Source organism: Malaclemys terrapin, chromosome 20 (assembly GCF_027887155.1).
Source record: "Malaclemys terrapin pileata isolate rMalTer1 chromosome 20, rMalTer1.hap1, whole genome shotgun sequence".
Taxonomy (NCBI): domain Eukaryota; kingdom Metazoa; phylum Chordata; order Testudines; family Emydidae; genus Malaclemys; species Malaclemys terrapin.
The window spans coordinates 5,828,144-5,854,648 of record NC_071524.1 but is presented as its reverse complement, the minus strand read 5'-3'; the positions used below and the strand labels follow the sequence as shown (position 1 = coordinate 5,854,648).

The 26,505-nt window shown below is 50.4% G+C and overlaps 1 long non-coding RNA gene across 1 annotated transcript; it reads left to right on the top strand.

Moving 5' to 3' along the window:
• The first annotated feature begins 14,114 nt into the window (after nt 1-14,114).
• Nucleotides 14,115-20,828, top strand: LOC128826645 (uncharacterized). The gene is made up of 2 exons (XR_008442866.1): nt 14,115-14,886; nt 18,413-20,828. It is a non-coding gene; the product is annotated as an uncharacterized LOC128826645 (long non-coding RNA).
• The last annotated feature ends 5,677 nt before the right edge of the window (nt 20,829-26,505 follow it).

Below are 26,505 nucleotides of genomic sequence, written 5' to 3'. Positions count from 1 at the left end.
CAATCCCCTGCTCAAAGCAGGATCAATCCCCAGACAGATTTTTACCCCAGATCCCTAAATGGCCCCCTCAAGGACTGAACTCACAATCCTGGCTTTAGGAGGCCAATGCTCAAACCACCGAGCTATCTCTCCCCCAAATTATCAGTGATTCCCTTGAGCTGAAATCTTCTGTTGTGGGACAGCTTTTCTGCCGAGCCTGCTTCAGCAGTGAGGTTCCTTTACTAAGCACTGACAATCATCACTGAGAGCTGGGTAGAGGATCAAGAGACAGACCTGCAGACGTCACAATAGAGAAGCAGGTGGCAACAGCAGGTGATGTACATTGGTGATGTCTGGTGGAGCAGTGAGCGGGTGGCCAGTGGAATCAGGCAGCTAGTGGAGCAGCGAGCGGCTGACACTGTGGCTGGCAGAGCAGAGTGGTACCAGAGCAAGTGCCCAGACGGTGAAGCAAGAAAGGTGCTTTCTCCCTTCCACCTAAAGTGTGAGGTGAACTCCCACAGATGCATGTCTGAACTCTGGGTCTCCACTGAACAAGGACAACCACTGAGGGTGGGGTGAAGGGAGGGGCACATTAAAGGAACTTTTGGTTCTTGGACTCAAATACCTGAGGCAAAAGACACTGCCCAACATACACTGGGACAGGTGTTTTGCTCATGGTTTTATGTTTATGAGTCCTGCTTGCAGCATTTTCCCAAGTTACTCCCCAGCTTTTCATTAAAAAGTTTCTTTTCTACTGTGACAAAGCTCTGTGGGTCTGTCACTTCCAGGTGGATTGTGCTAGCCTCAGAGGGTCATTGTGACCCTCAACATAGCCCTTCCCTCTCTAGAGGCAAGGCGTACCAAGCCACTTTCATCATAGGCCAGGAAAGGCATTGGTGGGAGAACTCCCACAGTCTCTGTTGGCCCCTCAGGCTTAGTAGGAACAGGTTAGCCTCCTGTCCTACAGGGGCCTGTCTTCCCTCTCAGGGCATGTCTCTGTAGTGCATCAGAGAAGGTTGTGGGTAGGGTGACCAGATGTCCCAAAATTATAGGGACAGTCCTGATATTTGGGGCTTTTTCTTATATAGGCTCTTATTACCCCTGTCCCAATTTTTCACACTTGCTGTCTGGTCACCCTAGTTGGGGGGAACCCGGGTCCTCCCTCTATTCCAGGTTCCAGCCCAGGGACCCTGGTGGCAGCATCTGTTAGCAGCTTTCCCTTCACCACAAGAGCTGCTACACTTCCTTGAAGCCCCACCACCTTCACCTGTACCTCAGGGCTCCCTTCCCTATGACTTGTTGGTGTTTTTATTACCCAGTCCTCCAACAGCACTTCCTCTCTTCTGGCTCCTCTCCCTGACACTGACTGCAGGGAGAGCTTTTAAACAATATGAGTGGGGCCTTAATTGCAGTCAGGTATCCACATCAGCCTGCAGTAGTTTTTATTTTGGTTATTCAGGGAACAGAAAACTGCTTATCCAGTGCCTTCTACTGCTCTACTGTACCCAGCTGGCCTGGGTCTGTCACAATACACTCAGACTCTGTGCTGCGAGAGGGGGTGTTTTAGAATCATAGAATATCAGGGTTGGAAGGGACCTCAGGAGGTCATCTAGTCCAACCCCCTGCTCAAAGCAGGACCAATTCCCAACTAAATCATCCCAGCCAGGGCTTTGTCAAGCCGGGCCTTAAAAACATCCAAGGAAGGAGATTCCACCACCTCCCTAGATAATGCATTCCAGTGCTTCACCATCCTCCTAGTGCAATAGTGTTTCCTAATATCCAACCTAGACCTCCCTCACTGCAACTTGAGACCATTGCTCCTTGTTCTGTCATCTGCCACCACTGAGAAAAGCTGAGCTCCATCCTTTTTGTAACCCCCCCTCAGGTAGTTGAAAGCAGCTATCAAATCCCCCATTATTCTTCTCTTCTGGAGACTAAACAATCCCAGTTCCCTCAGCATCTCCTCATAAGTCATGTGCTCCAGACCCCTAATCATTTTTGTTGCCCTCTGCTGGACTCTTTCCAAGTTTTCCACATCCTTCTTGTAGTGTGGGGCCCAAAACTGGATACAGTACTCCAGATGGGGCCTCACCAATGTTGAATAAAGGAACGATCACGTTCCTCGATCTGCAGGCAATGCTCCTACTTATACAGCCCAAAATGCCGTTAGCCTTCTTGGCAACAAGAGCACACTGGTGACTCATATCCAGCTTCTCGTCCACTGTGACCCCTAGGTCCTTTTCTGCAGAACTGCTGCCTAGCCATTCGGTCCCTAGTCTGTAGCAGTGCATGGGATTCTTCCGTCCTAAGTGCAGGACTCTGCACTTGTCCTTGTTGAACCTCATCAGGTTTTTTTTGGCCCAATCCTCTAATTTGTCTAGGTCCCTCTATATCCGATCCCTACCCTCTAGTGTATCTACCACGCCTCCCAGTTTAGTGTCATCTGCAAACTTGCTGAGAGTGCAGTCCACACCATCCTCCAGATCATTAATAAAGATATTAAACAAAACCGGCCCCAGGACCGACCCTTGGGGCACTCCGCTTGAAACCAGCTGCCAACTAGACATGAAGCCATTGATCACTACCCGTTGAGCCCAACGATCTAGCCAGCTTTCTATCCACCTTACAGTCCATTCATCCAGCCCATACTTCTTTAACTTGGCGGCAAGAATACTGTGGGAGACAGTATCAAAAGCTTTGCTAAAGTCAAGGAATAACACATCCACATCCATCCCCTCATCCACAGAGCCAGTTATCTCATCATAGAAGGCAATTAGGTTAGTCAGGCACGACTTCCCCTTGATGAATCCATGCTGACTGTTCCTGATCACTTTCCTCTCCTCTAAGTGTTTTATAATTGATTCTATGTGGACCTGCTCCATGATTTTTCCAGGGACTGAGGTGAGGCTGACTGGCCTGTAGTTCCCCGGATCGTCCTTCTTCCCTTTTTTAAAGATGGGCACTACATTAGCCTTTTTCCAGTCATCCGGGACCTCCCCCGATCGCCATGAGTTTTCAAAAATAATGGCTAATGGCTCTGCAATCTCATCCGCCAACTCCTTTAGCACCCTCGGATGTAGCGCATCCGGCCCCATGGACTTGTGCATGTCCAGTTTTTCTAAAAAGTCCCGAACCACTTCTTTCTCCACAGAGGGCTGGTCACCTTCTCCCCATACTGTGCTGCCCAGTGCAGCAGTCTGGGAGCTGACCTTGTTCGTGAAGACAGAGGCAAAAAAAGCATTGAATACATTAGCTTTTTCCACATCCTCAGTCACTAGGTTGCCTCCCTCATTCAGTAAGGGGCCCACACTTTCCTTGACTTTCTTCTTGTTGCTAACATACCTGAAGAAACCCTTCTTGTTACTCTTAACATCTCTTGCTAGCTGCAACTCCAAGTGTGATTTCGCCTTCCTGATTTCACTCCTGCATGCCTGAGCAATATTTTTATGCTCCTCCCCGGTCATTTGTCCAATCTTCCACTTCTTGTAAGCTTCTTTTTTGCGTTTAAGATCAGCAAGGATTTCACTGTTTAGCCAAGCTGGTCGCCTGCCATATTTACTATTCTTTCTACACATCGGGATGGTTTGTTCCTGCAACCTCAATAAGGATTCTTTAAAATACAGCCAGCTGTCCTGGACTCCTTTGCCCTTCATGTTATTCTCCCAGGAGATCCTGCCAATCTGTTTCCTGAGGGAGTCAAAGTCTGCTTTTCTGAAGTCCAGGGTCTGTATTCTGCTGCTCTCCTTTCTTCCTTGTGTCAGGATCCTGAACTCGACCATTTCATGGTCACTGCTTCCCAGGTTCCCATCCACTTTTGCTTCCCCTACTAATTCTTCCCTGTTTGTGAGCAGAAGGTCAAGAAAAGCTCTGCCCCTAGTTGGTTCCTCCAGCACTTGCCCCTACACTTTCCAAAAACTTCCTGTTGTTTTGCCTCTTAGAGACACCCAAGGGTGGTGTGTAATTGTCCAAGGGGGCTCGAGCTGGTTCTGTGTTGTATTGTTACCTAGACAAATTAGAGGATTGGGCCAAAAGAAACCTGATGAGGTTCAACAAGGACAAGTGCAGAGTCGTGCACTTAGGACGGAAGAATCCCATTCACTGTTACAGACTAGGGACCGAATGGCTAGGAAGCAGTTCTGCAGAAAAGGACCTAGGGGTTACAGTGGACGAGAAGCTGGATATGAGTCAACAGTGTGCCCTTCTTGCCAAGAAGGCTAACAGCATTTTGGGCTGTATAAGTAGGGGCATTGCCAGCAGATCCAGGGAAGTGATCGTTCCCCTCTATTCGACATTGATGAGGCCTCATCTGGAGTGCTGTGTCCCGTTTTGGGCCCCACACTACAAGAAGGATGTGGAAAAATTGGAAAGAGTCCAATTTTGTTGCGGAGGGCAACAAAAATGATTAAGGGGCTGGAGCACATGACTTATGAGGATAAGATGAGGGGATTGGGATTGTTTAGTCTGCAGAAGAGAAGAATGAGGGGGTATTTGATAGCTGCTTTCAACTACCTGAAAGGGGGTTCCAAAAGGATGGATCTAGTCTGTTCTCAGTGGTACCTGATGACAGAACAAGGAGTAATGGTCTCAAGTTGCAGTGGGGGAGGTCCAGGTTGGATATTAGGAAACACTGTTTCACTAGGAGGGTGGTGAAGCACTGGAATGGGTTACCTAGGGAGGTGGTGGAATCTCCTTCCTTAGAGGTTTTTAAGGTCAGGCTTGACAAAGCCCTGGCTGGGATGATTTAGTTGGGATTAGGTCCTGCTTTGAGCAGGGGGTTGGACTAGATGACCTGCTGAGGTCCCTTCCAACCCTGATATTCTATGATTCAATGTTGAAAATGACCCCCTAGAAATTGAACCCGGCCCTTGTTGCAACTCACTCCACCTGGCAGAAGGGTTACACTAATATTAGCTGGAGTTTTGATAAATAATTATCACAAGGAAGCAATTGGGGGAAGGAAGCTCTGTATTAGCAGCTTTCCCTGCCACTAATGTGGTACCAAGGGTGTGTGTACCACTGCACAACTGCTGCTAACAGTGTGAGCCTGTGCACACCCCACTGACAAGGGGGTTAGACTAGATGACCTCCTGAGGTCCCTTCCAACCCTGATATTCTATGATTCTGTGACACCTACATCGCATGCGAACCCACTGGGGGAAATCCTGCCCTCCACTGAAGTCAATGGGAACCTCCCAGGATTTCATCCCTTGCCTGTCTTCCTTCCCCTGTGTGAGGCCTGTGGTGGGGGGTTACCAGCAAGTGGCGCTGGAGTTTCACTAATAGGATCCATCTCACAAAAGCCGATTCCCAGATGGGTAACATTTTGAAGGAGGTTTTCAAACCCATCTAGGGGATTTGAATGTCCAGTTCCCAGGAGTTTTAGTAGGAGCATTTAACCTTGAACATCTCTGCCTTGGTTGTTTATCTGACTGCAGAGACTGGTGGGGGAAAGCCCCTCTCTAGCCAGATAGATATTCAGGTCGTGGAGGAATCTCCCCTATCGCACACCCCACTGAGTGGTGGCGTGTGGAGTTTGGGAAGGATGTTTTCCTCTTGCCTGGATTCATGTCTGTCCGGGGATGGCCTGACTGTCCAGGCTAACAGCAGCTATGGGAGGCAGCTACCTCCTCTGTTATCTGTGGCACCAGCAGTGAGATGGGGTAACAGATGCAACCTGAAGCCTGGGAATCCTGACTAAATCCATGTTCCAAGCCCACAGGTCACTGCTGAGCTGGAACAGGCAAACAAATCGCTCTTTTCTATCACTTCACTTTGTCATTAATAAAAGCTGTGACTCACCCTGGAACATCTCAGCCACTTCATCGAGGCATCTGGGGAGAGAATGACTGTTACACATGGTCACCTGGGTATAAATGCCCTTAAGGGAAGGCACCTCGCTGAGCATGAATTATAACCCCACGGCTTCCACCTCTCCCACAACCAGGGCAGGGCTGCCCCGTGGGCAGCACTGAGCACAACGGAGCCTGACCCTGAGCAGGGTTGCTAGGGAATACAGGAACAGAAGGATTTAATATGGCTACTGAAGATGTTCAATAGAAACTATTTGTCTGGATGTTCATCAGAGCTATTTTTCAGAAACAGTCAGCTTTGAACAAATGAGTGCACCAAAACTGAAATATTTTGGTCAAACCCAGAAATATTCTGATTCAAAATACCACCAAACTGCTGCATGGTACTTGTAGTTCAATGGCCTTGTGCGGATATTCTCCTCTACAGACAGGGCTGCATGGTTGGATTTCATCTCCCATGATGGAGATACACCTATCTCATAGAACTGGAAGGGACCTTGAAAGGTCATTGAGTCCAGTCCCCTGCCTTCACTAGCAAGGCCAAGTACTGTCCCTAGCAAATTTTTTTTGCCCCAGATCCCTAAACCCAGGGTTGTGAATTCAATCCCTGAGGGGGCCATTTAGGGATGCGGGGAAAAAATCTGTCTGGGGATTGGTCCTGCTTTGAGCAAGGGGTTGGACTAGATGACCTCCTGAGGTCCTTTCCAACCATGATATTCTATGGTGCACCACAGCCAGGGACTCCCAGGATATATTGCCTACCATCACCAAGAGGGGGGAAAGTGGTGCATCCTGGGAGAGCCAGAGAGCCTGGATCAAAGAAGAGACCAGGAACAGGAGGCACCCGAACCCCAGCTCCCATGAGGCACTCTTGCAACATTTTGAATCAAAATATTTTCTTTTTCAGTTGAAATATTTCAATTGTTGATATTTCACTGAAAAGTTGAAATTTCCCATAGAAAATATTGAGAAAAACTAAAGAAAAATATTTTTTATGAAAATGTTTCACAGAAAAAAACAAGCCCCTATTCTCAAACTAGGTTGTGGATTTAGGTTTCAGAGTAGTAGCCGTGTTAGTCTGTATCAGCAGAAAGAACGAGCCCACTTCATCGGATGCATGCAGTGGAAAATACAGTAGAAAGAGAGATATATACACTGTTACTCACACCTTCTTGTCAATTATTTGAAATGGGTCATCCTGACTATAGTCTATATTTATCACTACAACAGTTTTTTTTTCTCCTGCTGATAATAGCCCATTTTAATCAATTGGTATCATTAAGAGTTGGTATGGCAACCCCCATTTTTTCATGTTCTCTGCGTATATCTATCTTCCTACTGTATTTTCCACTGCATACATCTGATGAAGTGGGCTTTAGCCCACAAAAGCTTATGCCCAAATAAATTTGTTAGTCTAAGGTGCCACAAGTACTCTTGTTCTTTCTGTTGAGGATTTAGTGATTCGCTGGGTTAATTTATAATTAAGTGGAACAGGCCCAGCAGGTTGTGCGTGACTGTGCTTCCCAAGAAGCAAAATTTCCATCTGGTCTGTGACACGAACTCCTCAGCGCCTCTAAACACTTTACACATTTAGGTTTTTTTTAAACAAGTGTTTGCTCTATTTATACCTCCAACCTCACACACACACAAAAATATCCCCTCGCACTCTGTTACCTGCCCTGTTGTCTCCACCACCTCTGGCCCCATGTCCCTCCCAGACCCTGCTGCCCCTTACCTTGGGGTGCGGCCCCACAGCAGTGCCCCCATACTTTGGGTCTCCCCTAACCCCAACCCCCTATACTCACCTTGTCTCAGTGGCTACTGCCAGTCATCATTTAGCCCCTTCTCTCAGGGGCAAACCACAGTCTGTAATGGCCCCTCATCACAGGCAAGGGGGTTGGACCTGCTGTCTTTGTAGCTCCAGCTGCCTCCCTGCAGCCCTAGTACCTCCCCTGGCCTTTAGCAAGGCCTCAGCCTGGTGACTCACTAGGCCAGAGCTCCCCAGCTCTGCCTGCCCTTCCCCAGCACTGCTATGCTCAGGTACTCTGCTTGCTCTCCCAGGCAGTCTCGTCCTCTCTGCACCCTAGCTGGAGCAAGAGTCTCCTTCACCTCTCTCAGCCTGCCCTTTTATCTGGGCCAGATGTGCCCTAATTGGGTGCAGCCACATCTGTGGCTGAGTACCCAACCAGCCTCCCTTGGCTGCTTTTAACCCCTTTCTGACTGGAGCAGGTTGACTGCCCCACTGCAATCCCCCATGTACATATCTCAGCCTTCAGCCTTGGGCCTCACAATACAGCCAATGGGTATCACCTATTGGGCACCAAGCCACACTCTGTTGGGACTTATTGCTGTGCTGTCACACCCTGGTCCACATTTGCACAGCGCAGGAAGGACTGGTCAGCACTGGGCAGACCCAGCTCCCAGTGGAGGGGGTGGGACACTTTTCAATGGGAGCCTTCCCCAGGATGTGCCCTCTCCATGAAGGACAGGAAGTGGTAACACTTTGGTTCAGTCCCCTAAGCCATGGCAATGCAGGACTGGGGATTACAGGCAAAGGGTGGGACAAAGGAACCTCAGGGACTCAGATGCACGAGCCCTGGTGCTCCAAGAACTCTTTCTCCTCATTCACTTTTATCACAGGCAGTTTGTTGTTCTAACTCTTGGCTGGCCAGAAAGTCTGATCTGGGATCTGTCCATCCCCTACCAATTAACACATTTACTCCCAGCCCTCGCATTTCTCCCTCATGTTTGCGTGACCCCAATACTCTCCAAAAGTTCTTACATTCAATATGGTCTTCAGGAGTGTTGCTGGTGCCACGCTGGACTCGTTCCCTGCAGGGAGTAATAAGCACATGGGGTATCAGGGATTCCATGTGTTTTCTCTCTGTTTTCAGAGTTCCAGCTGTGAGTAGATTTCTCCCTATGGCTGGTTCTCCTGCTAGGACTGTACATCTCCATTCAGCTCACACTCAGTTTCGTTGCATATTTTTCAAATAAAACTGGATTTTTTCCCACGTCTGCTCACAATGTGTCAGGGCTGGAAATCTGAACATTCATCGTTAAGGCTCAACTGTAAAGTCTTTGCCCAGGGTGGAAATTCAACTTCACATCCCCAGCCTCTTTACTTCTCGCCCTTTCTGCTAACCAGCTCCCACGTCCCAGGAGGGCGGGGTGGAGGTGTTTGGGGGCAGAGGCTGGTCATATGGCAGGAGGAGGGAGGGAGGGAATGTTTGGGGAGAGGCAGCTGCTTGGAGCCGTACAGGTGGGAGGGCTGCAGAAGGCAGGCAAGGCACAGCTAGGAGGGGAGGGGCTCCCTGAACTGGGGCTCTGTGTATCCTGTCCTACCTGTCCCCTGCCACTGCCCCCACTAGCTTTATTGGCAGAGTCGCTGCACTGAGAAGCCAGGCTAGGCCAGACACTGGCAGAGCCTAGATACTGCCTGAAGCCTCCCAATGCACTTTTCCCTCTCTGTGTCCAGCTGGTCACCCCATGGACTCCCTGGCTGCTCCCCCCTCCCCATCATGCCCATCTGGCCCAGGACCGTGTAGATTTCCTGGAGGGTTTCGAACAAGCATATGGGCACTGTGGCCCTCAAAAGGTCTGCAGCTGGCCCAGAGGGCTGCAGAAGGGATAGAGCAGCAAAGGAACAGGAGTCGGAGGGAAGCTGAGTGGCAGGTTCTGGCTGCAGAGCAATGAGGAGCGACCCTTAGACACTCTCCAAGGGTTCCCTGCAGGGTCTCTGTGTGTGGTGGGTGGGGGAGGGGTCCCTCAGAGCCCCATGATAGGGTTGAGGGCAGACAGTGAGCCAGCAGCACTTAGCTGCTCCCCCGGTACTGGGGGCAGTCTGGGACGCAATGAGCTGGTCCCCCTGGAGCGTGCTGCAGAGGGGAGACCAGCTCAGAGCCGCCTCTGCACAGCGCATTGTTCACACGTACAGTGCGCTCTCAATCCCTACAGGTGTCCTTGCTGCCCAGCTCTCCCCAGCTACGGCCGCCCCATGCACAGACCTGCACTGAAATCACACCTGCTGCGAGGCAACGCGCTGTGGGTGTTTCAGGGCGAGTTCATGTGTGGATGTGCCGAGCCTGGCACTAAACTAGCTGCAGCTGATGGAGCTAATGTTGGGTGTTACCCACTGCAGCTGGATGGACTGGAGATCCTTGGTTCCCAGCCAAGCCTGGCCACTCCCAGCCCTGCCCCAGAAGGACAGACCCGGTTTTAAGGAACTGGCTGGGTCAGTTGGTGCCGCTTTGTGGCCAACCAGCCACGATCTTCCCTGAGTGTAAAAGAAGGGCCACTTTCATTCTTTCACACACTCAGGGCCAACTTTGAAATGCGTTCACTCTGCAGCTGGTGAATTCGATGGGAACATGCCGTTGGCAAACCCCTTCCTTAAAGCATCTTCTCCTAATCTCAGATCCCATCCCAACCAGGGAGTTCATCCTGCCCTGGGCTTTTCAAAAATTCCTCCAGAACAAACAGACTTAACTTCCCCCCGCCTCCATCTCAGGAGAGCTGAGCTCAGCCTAGATGCTGGAGTGACTGCCAGCTCTTCTGTGAGGCAGGGAAAAGAGACCCAGAAAGAAAACACAATGGGAGAGGGAATAATCTCCTCCTACCTTTGATCCCGCAGTAGAGACACAACTGGAGACAGTGAGACAATGTGATCAGAGACGTGAACACGATTCATTGTGGGCACAGAGAGAGTGAGAGAGAGGGAGAGAGAAATGGAAACTGAGTGACATGCCCCCAATTCATCATCACATTGATGTAGAGCCCTGTCGCCATGGCCTACCCCAGCGTTCTCCTCCACCAGCCCCACTGACTGCCCCTGGGAGCCGTGTCCCCAAGTCTCACAACACAGGTGCCGACTGACAGTTCCTTATCAATGCCTCTCTCTCCTCCCAGTGCCTCCTGCCTGCCGGCGGGCCCCGCAAATCAGCGCTTTCCCCTCCCTCCCAGTGCCTACTGCCTGCCACAGATCAGCTATTTTGCGGCATCAGGAAGTGCTGGGGGGAGGAGGGAGGAGTGAGGGAGCAACATGCTCGGGGGAGGGAAGGAGCGGGAGCAGGAAGAGGCGGGGTGGGGGTGGAAAGAAGCAGGGTGGGATGGGGCATTGGGGGAATGGGTGGAGTGGGGGCGGGGTCTGGGCAGAGCTGGAGGGGAGCACCCCCCCAGCCGATTAGAAACTTGGCGCCTGTATCTTACAATTATACTGCAAGTCTCACAGCGTTTCATATTCTATGTGAGTCCCCAGGTGTGAGAGTCAGGGGACTTAGTGAGAAACTCAGCTTTCATTTATATATATATAACCTCGTGTTTGGAGAGAAGAGCCTGAAAATGTGACTTGAGAGACCCCCCTCTAAGATCAAATCCCCCAGGCAAATATAGAGACCCTGCACTGGTGACTTGTTGGAAATCCCACGAGGTTTAGGCCAGTCTCGAGATTGTTGGGGTGACTCGAGTGCTGTGAAAGCTTGGGGCTGGGGACGCTGTGTGAGGAAAGGTTGGCAGGGCAGAGCTGTGTCCAGAGCTCTATTTTCAGAGTTGTTAGGTCCTGATTCAGGAAAGCACTTACACATGGGCACAGGCGTAAGGGCCCTTCCTGACTAGGGGATGCCTTCCTGAACTGCAGCCTTAGGTGCCTGTGCGTCTATATTCTATCCATACACACATCCTGGGCTGAGTCTTAGATGTGACCATTTATTACCCTTTATTACTGATCTATTCAGTGCTGGACGCAGTAAAGGTCTGATCCCTGACTGGGGCTCCAGGGCACTACAGTAACACACCTAATAATTAATTTACAGCACCTAGCACAGTGTAGATCTGATCTCTGACTGGGGTTCCAGGGTGCTACTGTAATACAAATAATTAATCACAGTGATAATCCCTTTCATCATCTCTTTGATCCTTCTCCCCAGCCAGCATCACAGAAACAAGATTTCACTGGGTCTTTGATAATCTCTCTCCACCCATCCCAGACACACTGGGTACAGGGGCCTCATGGTCACACCCTCTTTCCCAGCAGATAAAGCACCACAGCCAGAACCACTACGACAGAAGGGATTGTAATTCCCAACAGCTTTAGCTTTAGATCCAGCCCTAGGAAAGAACCTTGCTGTGAATGGCTCCTCCAAGTAGCCACTGGCAAGTCCCTACTGGGTGGATCTCGCTGAGTCTTATGGAAAGTGACCCCTGATGTCCCCAGGAGTGAGGGGTTGAAGGAGCAGGGAACGGCCCAGGTTTGCTCAGGCTGCACTGGGATTTGGAGCAAAGGCCTCTCAGGAGCCAGCGACAGACGCAGCAGCCCAGACCCTATCGCCCCACTCCAGTGTGGCTGGCAGTTCACTATGGGGGTGACCCCACCCTGTGCAGAGGGCAGCACGAAGCCTTTGAACCTGCTGTGTGCTCAGGAGACAGTGGACATGGGACATAAGCGATGTCATGAGGCTGTGCTGCCCCTCTGCCCTGGGGGAATTGCACCAGCTGAGCCCAGCCCATCTGGGAGTGACTCTGTTGCAGGCAGAGGAGTTACCTGCCCTGGGATGAGTTTGGCCCAGACTTTATACCCTGAGGTCAGAGCTAGGGGCACAGAGCTGGGCTCTGATAATCAGGGTGTGACAGAGCAATAGCCCATTACCTGTGTGGGTCGGCTCCTCCCCTCCTCCGCTGCTGCTCATGCTGCCTGTGTAACAAGGGTAAAGAGAATCGCACCGTGTGGGAGAGACGCCTGCAGCCTCCACAGGGATGTGCCTCCCAGTGACAGACAGAGCAGTTCTACCAGCCACTGGGGCCAGATCCCCCGTGGGTGTAAATTAGCATCCCTCCGTTGGAGTCCATAAGACTCTGCCAGTTTGCACCAGCCGAGGAGCTGGTCCCTGGACTCTCTCCCTTGCTCTAAGTTTCACACTGAGTTTCCCCAGTCCGTCATTTCATTGATCCCTGGCACCGGGCACTGAGGTCAAAGCTCCGCATGGGTGAACATGCCTCAGGAAGCCCTGAGCCAGGATTTCCCTGCCCCCCAGTCAGACACGCTTGTCTGTGCAGCACCCTCGGGGATCTGAATGTGCGGGAGACCCCTGCACCCTTCAGACAGCCCGGGGCTTGCCTGGTGGCCAGAGTGGGTTGTGTGATAGGCTGTGTGCACGGGCGACATTCCCCAGCCGCCCCTGTGCCTGGGGCAGCACCAGGCCTTGGCCCTGCTCACACCCAGTGCTGAGGGTTCAGGGGAGTTAAGTGCTGGCTGGCCCCTCAACTCAGGCTGGGTTTCACTGCAGAGAGCTGGGTCTCCCCCTGGTGTAAATGCTCCAGGCAGAGGAGTTACCCTGGGGGTGAGTTTGGCCCAAAGTCTCTATGCAGCGACGGGAGAGCTGGGGGGACAGAGCCGGGCTCAGATCCCCGGGGTCTGGCCCAAGAGTGTCTCCGTGAGCTGTGGGGTCTGACTCCTCTCCACTGCTGCTCGCCTGGCCAGTGCAATGGGGACGAGGAGAATCTGGGCCTGTCAGTGCCTCTCAGTGACACTCGGTGTGTGAGAAATGTGGCTGCGATGGCTGAGCCCAGCCCCCTACACCAGACAAATGGGACATGATTGTTCTCTGAATGGGAACCTCCCCAAAGAGCTCGTTGACTGGCTCCGTCAGATCTGCCAAGTGTCAGGCACTCCATCGGAATTTGGCAGCCCTGTCACCCTTTGTATAAGATGGACTCCCCACACGGCATCCTGGAGCCTGGTGGCACTCAGCTATGAGCCAGGAGAACTTGAGCTCTAGGCCAAGCTCTTCCACTGAGTTTTATTAACTTCTCTGTGCTCTTCACAGCCCGTAGTATTAGCTAAGAGCTCATGCCCCTATGGTACAGGTGACACTGTCATTCACCCCTTGGATGGACAATGAAGGGCTGCACAGGGTCACTTGAGCAGAGCTGGGAATAGAGCAGAAGGCTCTAAAATGGCAAGCCCCATTCTCATCCAGTTTGTCTCAATGCCTTTCAAAGAGAATGTGCCAGATTTATGTGCTTGGCTATGCTGCCTCTAACCACTATCTGCTCCCAGAGCCACTGTCTGTGGGGCAGGGCAGGAGGAGCTCTCCTTGCTGAAGGGCTGGGGGGAGCCTGTGCAATGTCTCTGGAGCAGGCTTTTATTTCAGCACAGCTGTGTAATGGGGGGGATAATGTCAGATGTGAGACTGTCAGCTCTTCGGGGGCAGGGACCAGAGCTTCACATAGGGGTGTGCAGCACTTAGCGTGATGGGGCCCTGGTGGAGAGGCGCGTCTGGTGGCCACTGTAATAATAATAATTAATAATAATCTTCTGCAAAAGGAAGCTGTTAGGCCCAAAAACCGAAAAACATGTTTATCTCGGCTTCTGCTTGTTATCCCAGTAAAGATGCTTATCTCAGTTCTCACTGTCGTTTCCCATGCATGAAGCTGCACGTATATAGGATGTATAGAAGATATATGGCAAAGGGGAGGGGGTTGGACGGACCCTGGGAAAGGAATGTGAAGGACGGGAAGCTAAACAGATGTATCCTGATTACTACTAGAACTGAATTTAAACAATGCATAGGTTAGCAGAATTTAGACACGCTAAGTTGTTTGTCTCTCTGTATAAAAGAAGCCCAGTTGTGCTTGTAAGGTGTGTTCCTCCCTCTGGCATGAGTCGAGGGGGACACCCGCTCAGCTGACTGATCAATAAAGAACTTGAAGCCGTCTTCTCGACTCCCGTGCCTCCTTGGGGTAATTGGGCAGCTCCAGGGGGAAACGAGCCCATTTGGCTAACAAATGGCGACTCCGCCGGGACTTCTCTCCCTGTAGAGGGCACTGACCGACGGCCGAGGGCGATTCCGAGGAGTGGCCACCTCGAGCTGTTGCTTTGCTCGGGCCTCGGATCGTCACAATCGGCCGGGGCGGCTGCGTCCTCTCTAAAGAGAACTCTGAAGGACACGGAAGCAAGACGGCTTCAGAAGAAGGGGAAGTCTGACTGCCGGACGCGGCCACTTCGGGCGGTAAGTGCGTTTACCTCCTGGGTTTGAGGAATAACGCCCCCGAGGTGTGGGTTGGACAGTGGAAATCCCCTAGGCAGCCTGTATACAGGAAGGTATGTTAACATTATTGTAGCTTTGTAAATGTCTTGTTGTTGTGTTTTTGGTTAAAGGGTAATCAAATAACGGCCAATGAGTAACGTAACTAACTCCACAAGTCCATGGGCCGTTTTTAACAATTATTGGGACTTGGAGCAACCTCAGGGATTACTCTTGTCTATAGGAAGGGTAATCTTGTTTCTCCTCTTAATGGTGTGTTGGAAACCGAGATTGTAACTGATTAAAGGATCTGTGTGAAAGATGAATGAGTGCTGCTGACAGGTCTGAGGCTTAAGCTGACTTCAGCCGCCCCAAGACTCCTGCAAGGGGAAACCCGATGACCAGGATATCTTGATTGCAAGGGGGGTCAGCCGAACCTCGTGACCCAGCGGATATCTGAGTTAGAACTAGATCTATACCTCTTCCCCCTCTTGATATCTCTGTCTCGGAAAACTCTGGGTAAAGCATAATGGGGTCCGGACAAAGCACCTTCTCCTGGACACCCCTGGGATGTATGCTGCATAACTGGAAGGCGTTTAGACGCCAGGCTAATTATGGAATTGTATTATGTAAAGACAAGCTTGTAAAATTCTGTACTCTTGAATGGATGACATTCGGGGTGGAATGGCCCGAGGGAGGGACGCTCAAACCAGGGGTTGTACAAGCAGTACATAGCATTGTGACCTGGGATGGGCATTGGGACCAATATCCCTATATAGATATTTGGCAGGACCTTGTGGCCAATCATCCCCCATGGTTACAAAAATGTAGATCACAAACTATTAAAACCTTAATGGCCCGTGCCCCTGTTAGGAAACCCTGTTTCCCTGTTAAGAAATCTTGTCTGCGGGCTGTGATTCCCTCTGCCCCTGATCCTATGCCCCCTCCCCCTTTGTATCCCGGCCTCCTGGCTCCGGTATCCTCAATTGAAATCCCCACCCCCTCCTCTGAGGATAATGGCTCAACTGAAAGGGGTGAGCCAAGCGACCAGGACTTTTCCAAACGGGAGCCCCCTCCGATCTCTCTGAGCTCCCCGGTGTCTAACCACACCAGGAGCAAGGGTGGCCCGGTACTCCAAGGGCCCCTGCAACAGAATTATTTGTGTCCACTGCAGGAAACTGTAGCCCCTGAGGGTAATCTCACTATGGTATATGTTCCCTTTACCACTAGTGAGCTATATAATTGGAAGCAACAGAATCCCCCGTTCTCGGAAGAAAGGGGCCCACGTTTTAGCCATGGCCCAAAGGAAAGGATATGAAGAAAGGGGGGACAAAGTTAAGGGACGGCCAGGGCCACCGGGGAAGGGGCGGGGCCCCCGCCTGGGTCGAAATCAGTGCGCTATCTGTAGGAAAGAGGGGCACTGGAAGAATGAATGCCCCCGGTGACAGGCCATGGGAAAGGAACGTAAAGATAAAACCCCGTCCCTTCCCATCCTCTACAACAGTACAGGACGTTCAGGGGAGGAGTCTTCCCCATAGGGGGGGGGGTCGGGGAACCCAGCGGCCCCTCCTGACAGCACAAGCTGCCAGCCTGGATCCCACAGTAAAAATTAAAGTGGAGGGCCGCCCAATTGAAGCCCTTATTGATACTGGGGCCACTCTTAGTTTGCTCCCCCTTAATAAGGCTCCCCGAGATAGAGCTCGGGGACGTGCCATAGTCCAGGGGATAGAGGGACAAACTACAGCTTTGGAAAAAACCTTGCCTCTCCTAGTAAAAATAGGGGACCATCAAATTTCCCATCAGTTTGTTTGCAGTCCCTCCTGCCCCATAGCGCTGCTCGGACGAGATATCCTCACTAAATTACAGGCGGAGATCTCATTCGATAACGGGACAATGGAAGTCAGAATCCCTAAGCAACAAGCCTCTAATTACCAGATGGCTCTCATAAATGCTAGAGATCACTCCCTGGAAGCCAGCTGCTGGGAGGGGGGTGTAAATCCCAAGGTCTGGGCGGAGGAAGGAGGCGTGGCCCGAGCCAGGAATGCTACACCAGTGCATATTTCCCTTAAGGAGGGAAGCAGCCCAGTCTGAATTCGACAATACCCCCTTAAGCTAACCACTCGGATCGGGTTAAAACCCCTGATTCAAAAGTTTTTGCAGTGCAGGTGGTTAAAGGAAGACACGTCCCCATACAATACTCCAATAATGGGGGTGCCTAAGCCTAATGGGCAGTATCGGTTGGTCCAGGACCTAAGACAAATTAACAAGTTAATAGCAGAGACTGTTTGCCTTTGAATGGGAGGATCCGGACACCCATTACAGGGCTCAATACCTTTGGACCGTTGTCCCACAAGGACTCACCTGTGCACCAGAGATTTTTGGCAGCCAGCTAAAAAGGGACCTGGCCCCATTCCTGGCTAACCATCCTGCGTGTAACATAGATCAGTACTGCGATGATCTGCTCTTGAGTACTGAACAGAGACAGTCTGCAAGGAGCAAACTGTAGAGCTCCTCAATCACCTTGGGGTACAGGGGTATAAAGTATCAAAGGAAAAAGCTCAGTTGGTTAAGCAGCAGGTCACCTTCCTTGGATACCACCTCTGCCAAGGGAGTCGCAGTTTGGGTAAAGAAAGAATCCAGGTTATACTTAACAGCCCTCAACCCCTCAACCCCCGAGAATTAAGGGCTTTTCTGGGACTGACTGGCTTCTGTCGACTCTGGATCCCTGACTATGGGGGAAAAGCCAGACCACTATATGAGTCTTTGACTAAAGAAGGTCTGCTCCACTGGAAATGGACCAGGGAAATGGAAAAAGCATTTCGAGAGCTTAAAGAAGGCTTGGTTCAGCCTCCTGCTCTAGCCCTCCCAGATTCCCGGAAGCCATTCACCCTATACGTTCATGAAAGAGGAGGAGTGGCAGCTGGAGTCCTGTGCCAAAGGTCAGGACCAACCTGGCGACCCATTGGATACTATTCGAAGGTGTTGGACCCTGTCGCCAAGGGGTGGCCTGCCTGTTTACGGGCCGTTGCAGCAACCGCTCTCCTTGTACAGGAGGCTGAAAAGTTTACCCTGTGGGGGGGACACTGAGGTTGTGGTTCCCCACGGGATGCCTCAAATACTGGGGACAGGCGCTGGGGAAAAGCATCTAAATCCCAGTCGACATACCAGATATGAGGTAGGGCCCTTGCTAGCCCCTAACTTAACCTTTAGGACAGTTAGCTCCCTCAACCTAGCTACCCTATTGTCTGACCCTTGGGTTTCCTATGAGACCAGCCCCACTCATGACTGTATTGAAGTCTTGCAGCAGGTGTCCCAGGCACTCGGTATACAATGGAGGTTGCATACCCCCTGGAGGCCGCAAAGCACGGGTCAGGTGGAAAGAATGAATAGAACTCTCAAGGATACCCTCACTAAACTATGCACAGAGTCTAGTTTAAAGTGGCTTGATGCGTTACCACTCGCCCTTACCCGCATTCAAAGGGCCCCACGTAAGGGTCTTAAGCTTTCACCATTATCCCGGGGTTCCGGGAGGATGTAAACTGGGAAATGGGGAAGGACTCCTTATGGAAACAGGTCTCTGGGTTGCAATCTGTTTTGTTACAGCTGCATCGACGCGGTGCCTTTTCAGGCCCTTCCCTTGGACCAGCCCATGTACCCGTTCCAGATCGGTGATCAGGTCCTCGTCAAGAAGTGGAAGCGTGACCCCCCTAACACCACGGTGGGACGGCCCGCACACTGTCTCGCTCATCAGCCAAGCTGCAGTCAAAGTTCTTGGGAGTGACAAATGGGCACACCATACACAGGTAAAGTGGTTTCTGAACCCTAACCCGGAGACTGAACTAGCGGAAGAGGACACCAGCCCTCTGCCCGCCCTGGCTCCGGATGCCCGGGGTGGCACAGGTGAAGACTCCACCTGGGAGTATCAGTACTTAGACGGACTAAAGGGACTGTTTAGAAAAAGATAATGAAATTATTGTTAATATTTTTGTTTATGTGCTTCCACCACTATTATGGTTGGGAAAATAGGTTTTTACAGCTGGGGGGAGACAATAGCAAAATCCATTAACCTCAGTAACTGTTGGGTATGCGGAGGCCCAGGGGAATTAAATGAATGGCCTTGGGTAGCCCAGCCGGTACAGCCCAAATGGTGGCTCAGCAATTTGAGTATAGTCCACGATGGAACGGGGGTTTGGACTGAGGATAGTAGCCCCTGGAGACTGTATTCTTCTGGAATGGGTATTCTCTGCCTTAATCGGACAAGGCGGGAGGGAGTGTACTTGGGAGAAAGCAAGTGTGATTGGACTCTATCCCCAGGGTTTGATTGCTGGGACCCTTATTGTCATCTGTATGACTGTTCTAAATATCAGAGGCAATGGAACCAGACCCATGTGAGGCTCACCAATAATAGTTGGGTGAAATGCTCCAAACAATACTACCCTACGGCCGAAGGTTGCAGGGCAGTAGGACAGGATGGGTTCTTTGACGCCCTATTCACGAGTTGCCAGGTAGACAATACCACTAGCAAGGACCACGTGGTACGGTGGTTTCAATGGGCCTGGCAGAATCAGAATGGAACTCGAGTATGGGGTTTTAAACAATTCTGGTCTAGCACCAATCAGCCAAAATGGGGCTGCGATTGTGTCTGGAAAGCAGGAGCTGGGGCGTGGAGATGTGATTATTGCAGTTCAGCTGATGGAATGGTGGGGGGACCTTTAGGGCCAGGTAATCCTTTATATTTTGACCATCTAGAGGACGATGAGAATGAGGAAACCTGGGATGGCCCCTTTGCTAATGGAACCTGGGCTCTAAAGGGCCATTATTGGATCTGCGGGTCCTATGCCTACTGAAGATTGCCTCCAAATTGGTCTGGGATATGTTATGTTGGATATATAAGACCCTTGTTCTTTCTATTACCCCAGATGCAGGGAAATAAATTGGGAATTAAGGTTTAATTAGAGAAAGGCGGTTCGTGGATTCCACCCTGACCGCCGGAAGCTCCCAAACATGGGGGGCTCAGGAGTGGCCCCCTGAGAGAATTATAAAACATTATGGTCCAGCTACATGGAATCCTAATGAGTGGATCTCAGGGGCAAGGGAGCCCGTTTACAACTTGAATCGGATAATTAGGCTGCAAGCCATCTTAGAAATAATAACTAATCAGACGGCTGCAGCTCTTGATCTTTTGGCCGATCAGTCCACTCAGATGAGGAATGTGCTCTACCAGCACCATCTAGTTCTTGATTATTTGCTGGCAGAAGAAGGGGGAATTTGTGCAAAATTAAACGAATCTAATTGCTGTTTACAAATAAATGATAATGGAAAGGCGGTAAAACAGCTAACGAAAGAAATGAGGAAGTTAGCCCATGTCCCGGTCCAAACATGGGGTGGGTGGAATACGGACTGGTTCACGTCCTGGTTACCGCAACTAGGATGGCTCCGAGAAGGCCTTCTTCTTTTTGTACTCTTTATTACAACCCTATTAACCCTAGCTTGCTTAGCTCCCTGTGTAGTTGCATTAGTCTGACGAATGGCTAATCAAATTATACACCAACAAATGATGGCCCTATACCAGCCGGTGAAGGCTGAGGATTGGGGGCCATAAGGCTCTCAAAATGCTTTTTAGGGGGGAATCTTGTTAGGCCCAAAAACCGAAAAACATGTTTATCTCGGCTTCTGCTTGTTATCCCAGTAAAGATGCTTATCTCAGTTCTCACTGTCGTTTCCCATGCATGAAGCTGCACGTATATAGGATGTATAGAAGATATATGGCAAAGGGGAGGGGGTTGGACGGACCCTGGGAAAGGAATGTGAAGGACGGGAAGCTAAACAGATGTATCCTGATTACTACTAGAACTGAATTTAAACAATGCATAGGTTAGCAGAATTTAGACACGCTAAGTTGTTTGTCTCTCTGTATAAAAGAAGCCCAGTTGTGCTTGTAAGGTGTGTTCCTCCCTCTGGCATGAGTCGAGGGGGACACCCGCTCAGCTGACTGATCAATAAAGAACTTGAAGCCGTCTTCTCGACTCCCGTGCCTCCTTGGGGTAATTGGGCAGCTCCAGGGGGAAACGAGCCCATTTGGCTAACAAAGCCTTTTCCATCAATGCAAACCCCTTCTGGCACGATAGCTAGCTAGATACAGTGGTGTGTGTGTCTGGGCACCGAGAGACAGAAAGACTGACCTGGAGCTGAGCAGGTCTCCTCACTGCTGGGACTCAGCACTGGAAACAGAAAGGTGCCGTGTGGTTAGTGCTGGAGATAAAATCGCCCCCTTTTCTGAGGTTCCTTTTCAGAGACAGAAACTGTCTTTAACAGACAGGGAAATAAATTCCTGACTCCTGTTTTGGTGAAGAAGCAAACCAGGCAGGACCTTAGATCTGGGGCAGGGCAGATTACTCGCACACACAGACCTTGGCTGACCTGGCAACTGCCTTTCCCTTCAGCTCTCCATAGGGCCAGATCCTCAGCTGGTGTAAACTGGCATTGACTCCAGTGGAGTGACACCCATTCACACCAGCTGGGGATCTGCCCAGTAGCTCTCACACTCAGTGTTTACACTGGTTCCCATTTTTCTCCCACTATAGAGGATTTGCCGACAGTCTGGGCCAGGGGCTGTACTCAGTTCTGTTTCCTCCCAGCCTGCTACTAATTAGCACAGGATTCCTGCATACTCACCAGGCAGGAAGAGGCACAGAAACAGGATCATCAAGGTGGTGTGGGGAACCAATCAGGATGGAAAAAGCCCAGCTGCATCTGTCCCTGACAGGGTCAGGAGGGAACGATCTGCAGTCACTCTCTGCTCCCACCTGGGCCCTCTGCCCTGTCTGACTTCAGCAGAAGTGAAGTGCCAGCCTGTCTCTCTTCTCCAATCTAACCCCGTCTACTCCCCAGGTTGAATGCCCCAGCCAGACCCTCTCCCTGCTCCGAGGCCTCCTAGGGTCTGTAGGGGTGAGACAGCAGAGATGCTGTAACCTTTCTCTGACCTGCTCTGTCCCCTCCCCAGGTCTGATATTTGTCTCCCCATTTCCTGCCCCACGCCGCCGCCCTTCCCCACTCTGACCACAGTGTCTCTATTTAGGGCTGCAAGATTGAGAACCAAAGGGGCCTCATTTGCTTGTTTGAGTCTAAACATATCACGGAGGAAACACTCACACATCCCTGTCCCATCTCACTGCATGGAGACCGAGACAACATCTGGCTAAAGGCACAGCTGAACCAGGGTGAAAACTCACTGGGTGACTGGGGAGCCTGGGATGTTGGATGAGCCTGAATCTTTTGTCTCCACCCTGGTCTCCAGTCCCTGGTGAGAAGGACCCAGCTCCCTTCATGGGAAATTCCCTCTGGATTTACGGGGAACACAGATGGGGTCTGGGTCTCATTCAGGACTCTGTACACAAGGGTGAATTTCACACCAGGAGAACACTTACCACATGACTGCACTGGCTTCCTCACTTGTTTAGTGTCCATCTGCCCTGTGCTCCACACCCAGCTCCAGCCACTTCTGCATGTCCTGCTCTGACTGACACCCCCGTCCCCATTCTATGCTCCTGAGGAGTCTGCTGTCCCTCCTAAGAGACTGGCACCAGGGCACTGCCGGATGGGGAAGAACACAAGGCAGATGAGAAAGAGCATCCAGAAGTGACCTCTGAGCAGGTGGGAGCTGGAATCCGTGTATCTAGGCAAGTGGGGGAACCTGGGCAAAAGGGCAAAGAAACATGTGGGAAAGAAAAAAAGTCTTGTGAATAGATGTTAACACCTGTGTAGGAAGCCAAGCAGCAGAGGGCCTCAATGGAAATCTGTCAGGAGCACAAGGCAGAGCAGTTTTGCAGATCAACTTTGCAGAGTAATTGATGCAGAAGTGGATTGTCCTGGGATGGTGGCTGGGCACATTTCACCCCTGGGATGGAGGCAGCTCTGCAGAGCAGCTGGACAGGGGATGTTTGGGGGAGCTCAGATATTTGGGGGTGATTGTGGGATCTAAGATGTATAGTGGATGGTCAGTGGAGCATAGTTGGAGGTTATCTGTTAGAAGCAGTGCCCAGAAGACAGCAACATGAAAAAGGGTAAATATGTTCTGAAACTGTTTCTAAATCATTTTTTCAAATTCTCTTGTGAAAAATATTTGTTTTCATAATTTTTCCCCATTTCCCCCCATTTTTGGTGGGAAAATAGAAAAAAGGGAGGGAGGGGGAAACCAAAATGTGAAATCTTTTCAAAAAATCATGTGAAAAAATGAAAATGTTCAATTTTTAATTCCCCCCACAATTGTTACTTTTAACCCCCTCCAAAAAATAGTGCGCTAACAATAGCAGAGTGGCTGGGGTAGCAGGGGTGGCAGCACAGGGTAGCTGAGTACGTACCCAGGGGTCTGAGCAGGTTTATACTTGAGCGGCTAGCACAAGCCGCTGCACATGCTACCACTAGCTACCCAGCTACTTTTAGCACCCTGGCTTGAGCAGAGCTAGCACTTGTCTGCCTGCCCAATCTGGGAAACTCACTCCCAGCTGCAGTGTAGACGTACCCCAAGTTTGGAACAACCCCATGTCGCTGTGCTTGGAACGGCATACGCTGAACCCATAATGGTCTCTTTTTCCTCTTTCCCCAAAATGTCACGAGCTGTGTCAGTTGCTTGGTAAGTTCATTCACCTTCCCTTAGAGAGCCCTGGGCAGAGGCTCCCAGCCACACACGGTGCTGAGCAGATCCAGATGCACAAACATTGCAGGGCAGGGCTGAATGAACAGTTTGGGCTGAAATCAGAGTCAAATTAGAGTCACCACAGTCCCACGGCAGCGCTGTGAGCTCTCTGCAGCAGACACAGGGTTACCTGCTCTCATGTCTGGTTAGACAGACAGGTGTCACCTTGGCTTTGACAATCCAATGCCAATCACATTGTTCTGATGAAGCAGGAGGGGGCCAGCCACTTTCTGTAGATGACTGGTGGAGTGCAGGGCCTTCTGGCCACTTCCCAGAACATGGAGATGAGCAGAGACCTGACTTAGGCTCATGTTTCCAGGCTTTGTAGCCAAACCAGATCTCAAATTTTAGCTCCAACTATCTGCACGTTCATCCCCAAATTATACCTGGAGTGTGTAGTTCTGATGCTCCAAAGGGCTGTTAGTAACACAGAAAAGGGATTCCCCTGAGACGGAAGGGCTGATAATGTCAGAGCTGTATCAGGATCCAGACCGACGTCTTCCATCAAGGTTAGATGCTTTGCAAATCCCAGGGCTCCTGCATGTTGGTGCGTATCACTAACCGCCAGGCCTGCACATACCTCCCCCATCTGTGTCTGCTGCCAGATCAACAGTTTGAGGCTCCTCCCAGGGATCACAGCCTCCTCCCAGCTGGAGGTGAGAAACTCTCACAGCCCATCAAGGCCAATGCCAGTTAACTCCTAGGAGGCTGCAGGGGCCTCATGTAGAGCAAAGGTCATGAGGAGGACAGCAGATCCCCCAGGGTCCCAGTGCAGGGATAATAACCACCAGCCTGTTGTTATCAAGGATTATCTCTGTGACAGGTTAAGTCACAGAAACCCCCTTGGGATCTGCCACCCAATGTGCTGGGACTACCTCTAAGTCTGTTTTCCCTGCCAGCTTGGGACTTCAGAACCCTGTCTGGTTGTGCCAGACACGCTAGCCCGCTACAAACAGACCCAGGCCTGAACCATGTCCCACACAAGCTTCAGGCTTATTGAAAACAGCTTAAGAAGTGCTCCAGTCTCCAACACCCAGATACCCAACTCCCAATGGGATCCAAACCCCAAATAAATCTGTTTTACTCTATATAGAGCGTATACAGTGTAAACTAATAAATTGTTCACCCTCTATAACACTGAGATATGCACAGATGTTTACTCCCCCAGGAATTAATACTTTCTCTGGGTTAATTAATAAGTAAAAAGTGATTTTATTAAATATAAAAAGTAGGATTTAAGTGGTTCCAAGTAATGACAGACAGAACAAAGTAAATTACCAAGCAAAATAAAACAAAAACACGCAAGACTAAGACTAATACAGTAGGAAACTAAATGCAGGTAAATCTCACGCTCAGAGATGTTCCAATAAGTTTATTTCAAAGACTGGATGCCTTCCTAGTCTGGGCCCAATCCTTCCCCCGGTACAGTTCTTGTTCCATCTCAGACGGTAGCTAGGGGATTTCTTATGACTGTAGCTCCGTTTGTTCTGTCCCCCCACCCATATAGCTTTGGCACACGGCTGGAATCTTTTGTCTCTCTGGGTCCCCACCCCCTCCTTCTAAATGGAAAAGCTCCAGGTTTAAGATGGATTCCAGTACCAGGTGACATGGTCACATGTCCTGTGAGACCCCCAAGCCTTCATTCTTCCCAGCCTGACTCACAGGAAGGCCTGCAAGTAAACAGATTCATCTACAGTCAATTGTCCTAGTTGATGGGAGCCATCAAGATTCCAAACCACCATTAATGGCCCACACTTTGCATAACTACAATAGGACCTCAGAGTTATATTGCATATTTTTAGTTTCAGATACAAAAATGATACATTTATACAAACAGGATGACCACACTCAGTAGATTATAAGCTTTGTAATGATACCTTACAAGAGACCTTTTGCAAGAAGCATATCCACTTACACTATATTCACACTCATTAGCATATTTTCATAAAATCATATAGAGTGCAACATCACAATCTCCTCTTGGCCTGAGGGGACCTGGTCAGACCCCAGCCCGGCAGAGCTGGCAGAATCCACTATAAACATTGATTTTTCTTGGGCATCAGCATCTCAAGGAATTTACCAGTACCTACAAGTCAAGCCCAGAGTGCTTAGGAATTTTGCACCCCCCCCTCCCCACTAGGTCCCCTACCGAGGGTATGGGTGAGGCTGGGGCTAGGGCTAGGGCTAGGATTTACTTTCCTAAAGTCCATAAAACACCTAATGGTTTTGTCCTTCTCAGGTTTTAGTCTGAGCCTGGGGGGAGTCGCTCATTATCCTGAGCTCTGTGAGGGCAGCTCTGTCACTGCTCAGACCCCCAGCTCCTGGGTCTCAGCACCAGGCTCCTTTGGAGAATGTCAGAGGTGGAGCCACAGAGACACCAGCTGAGCCAGAAATATCACAGCGTGAGAGTGGGTTCTTCTCCCCCCCCCCCACCGCCCCACTGGGCTGCTGTATCAAAAGCCTTATTAAAGTCCAGATATACCACATCTTCCCTCCTATCCACAAGGCTTGTTATCCTGTCAAAGAAAGCTATCAGGTTGGTTTGATATGATTTGTGCTTGACAAATCAATGCTGACTATCACTTATCACCTTATTATCTTCTAGATGTTTGCAAACGGATTCCTTAATTATTTGCTCCATTATCTTTCCTGGTACAGAAGTTAAGCTGACTGGTCTGTAATTGCCTGGGATGCCCTTATTTCCCTTTTTATAGATAGGCAGTATATTCCAGTCTTTTGAAATCTCCTCTGTCTTCCACAACTTTTCAAACATAATAGCTAATGGCTCAGATATCTCCTTAGTCAGTTCATTGAGTATTCTAGGATGCATTTCATTAGGCCCTGGTGACCTGAAGCCATCTAACTTGTTTAAGTATTGTTCTTTCCCTATTTTAGCTTCTGAACCTACCCCATTTTTATTGGCATTCACTATGTTAGGCATCCAAATGCCACCAACCTTCTTGGTGAAAACAGAAACAAAGAAGTCATTAAGCACCTGCCA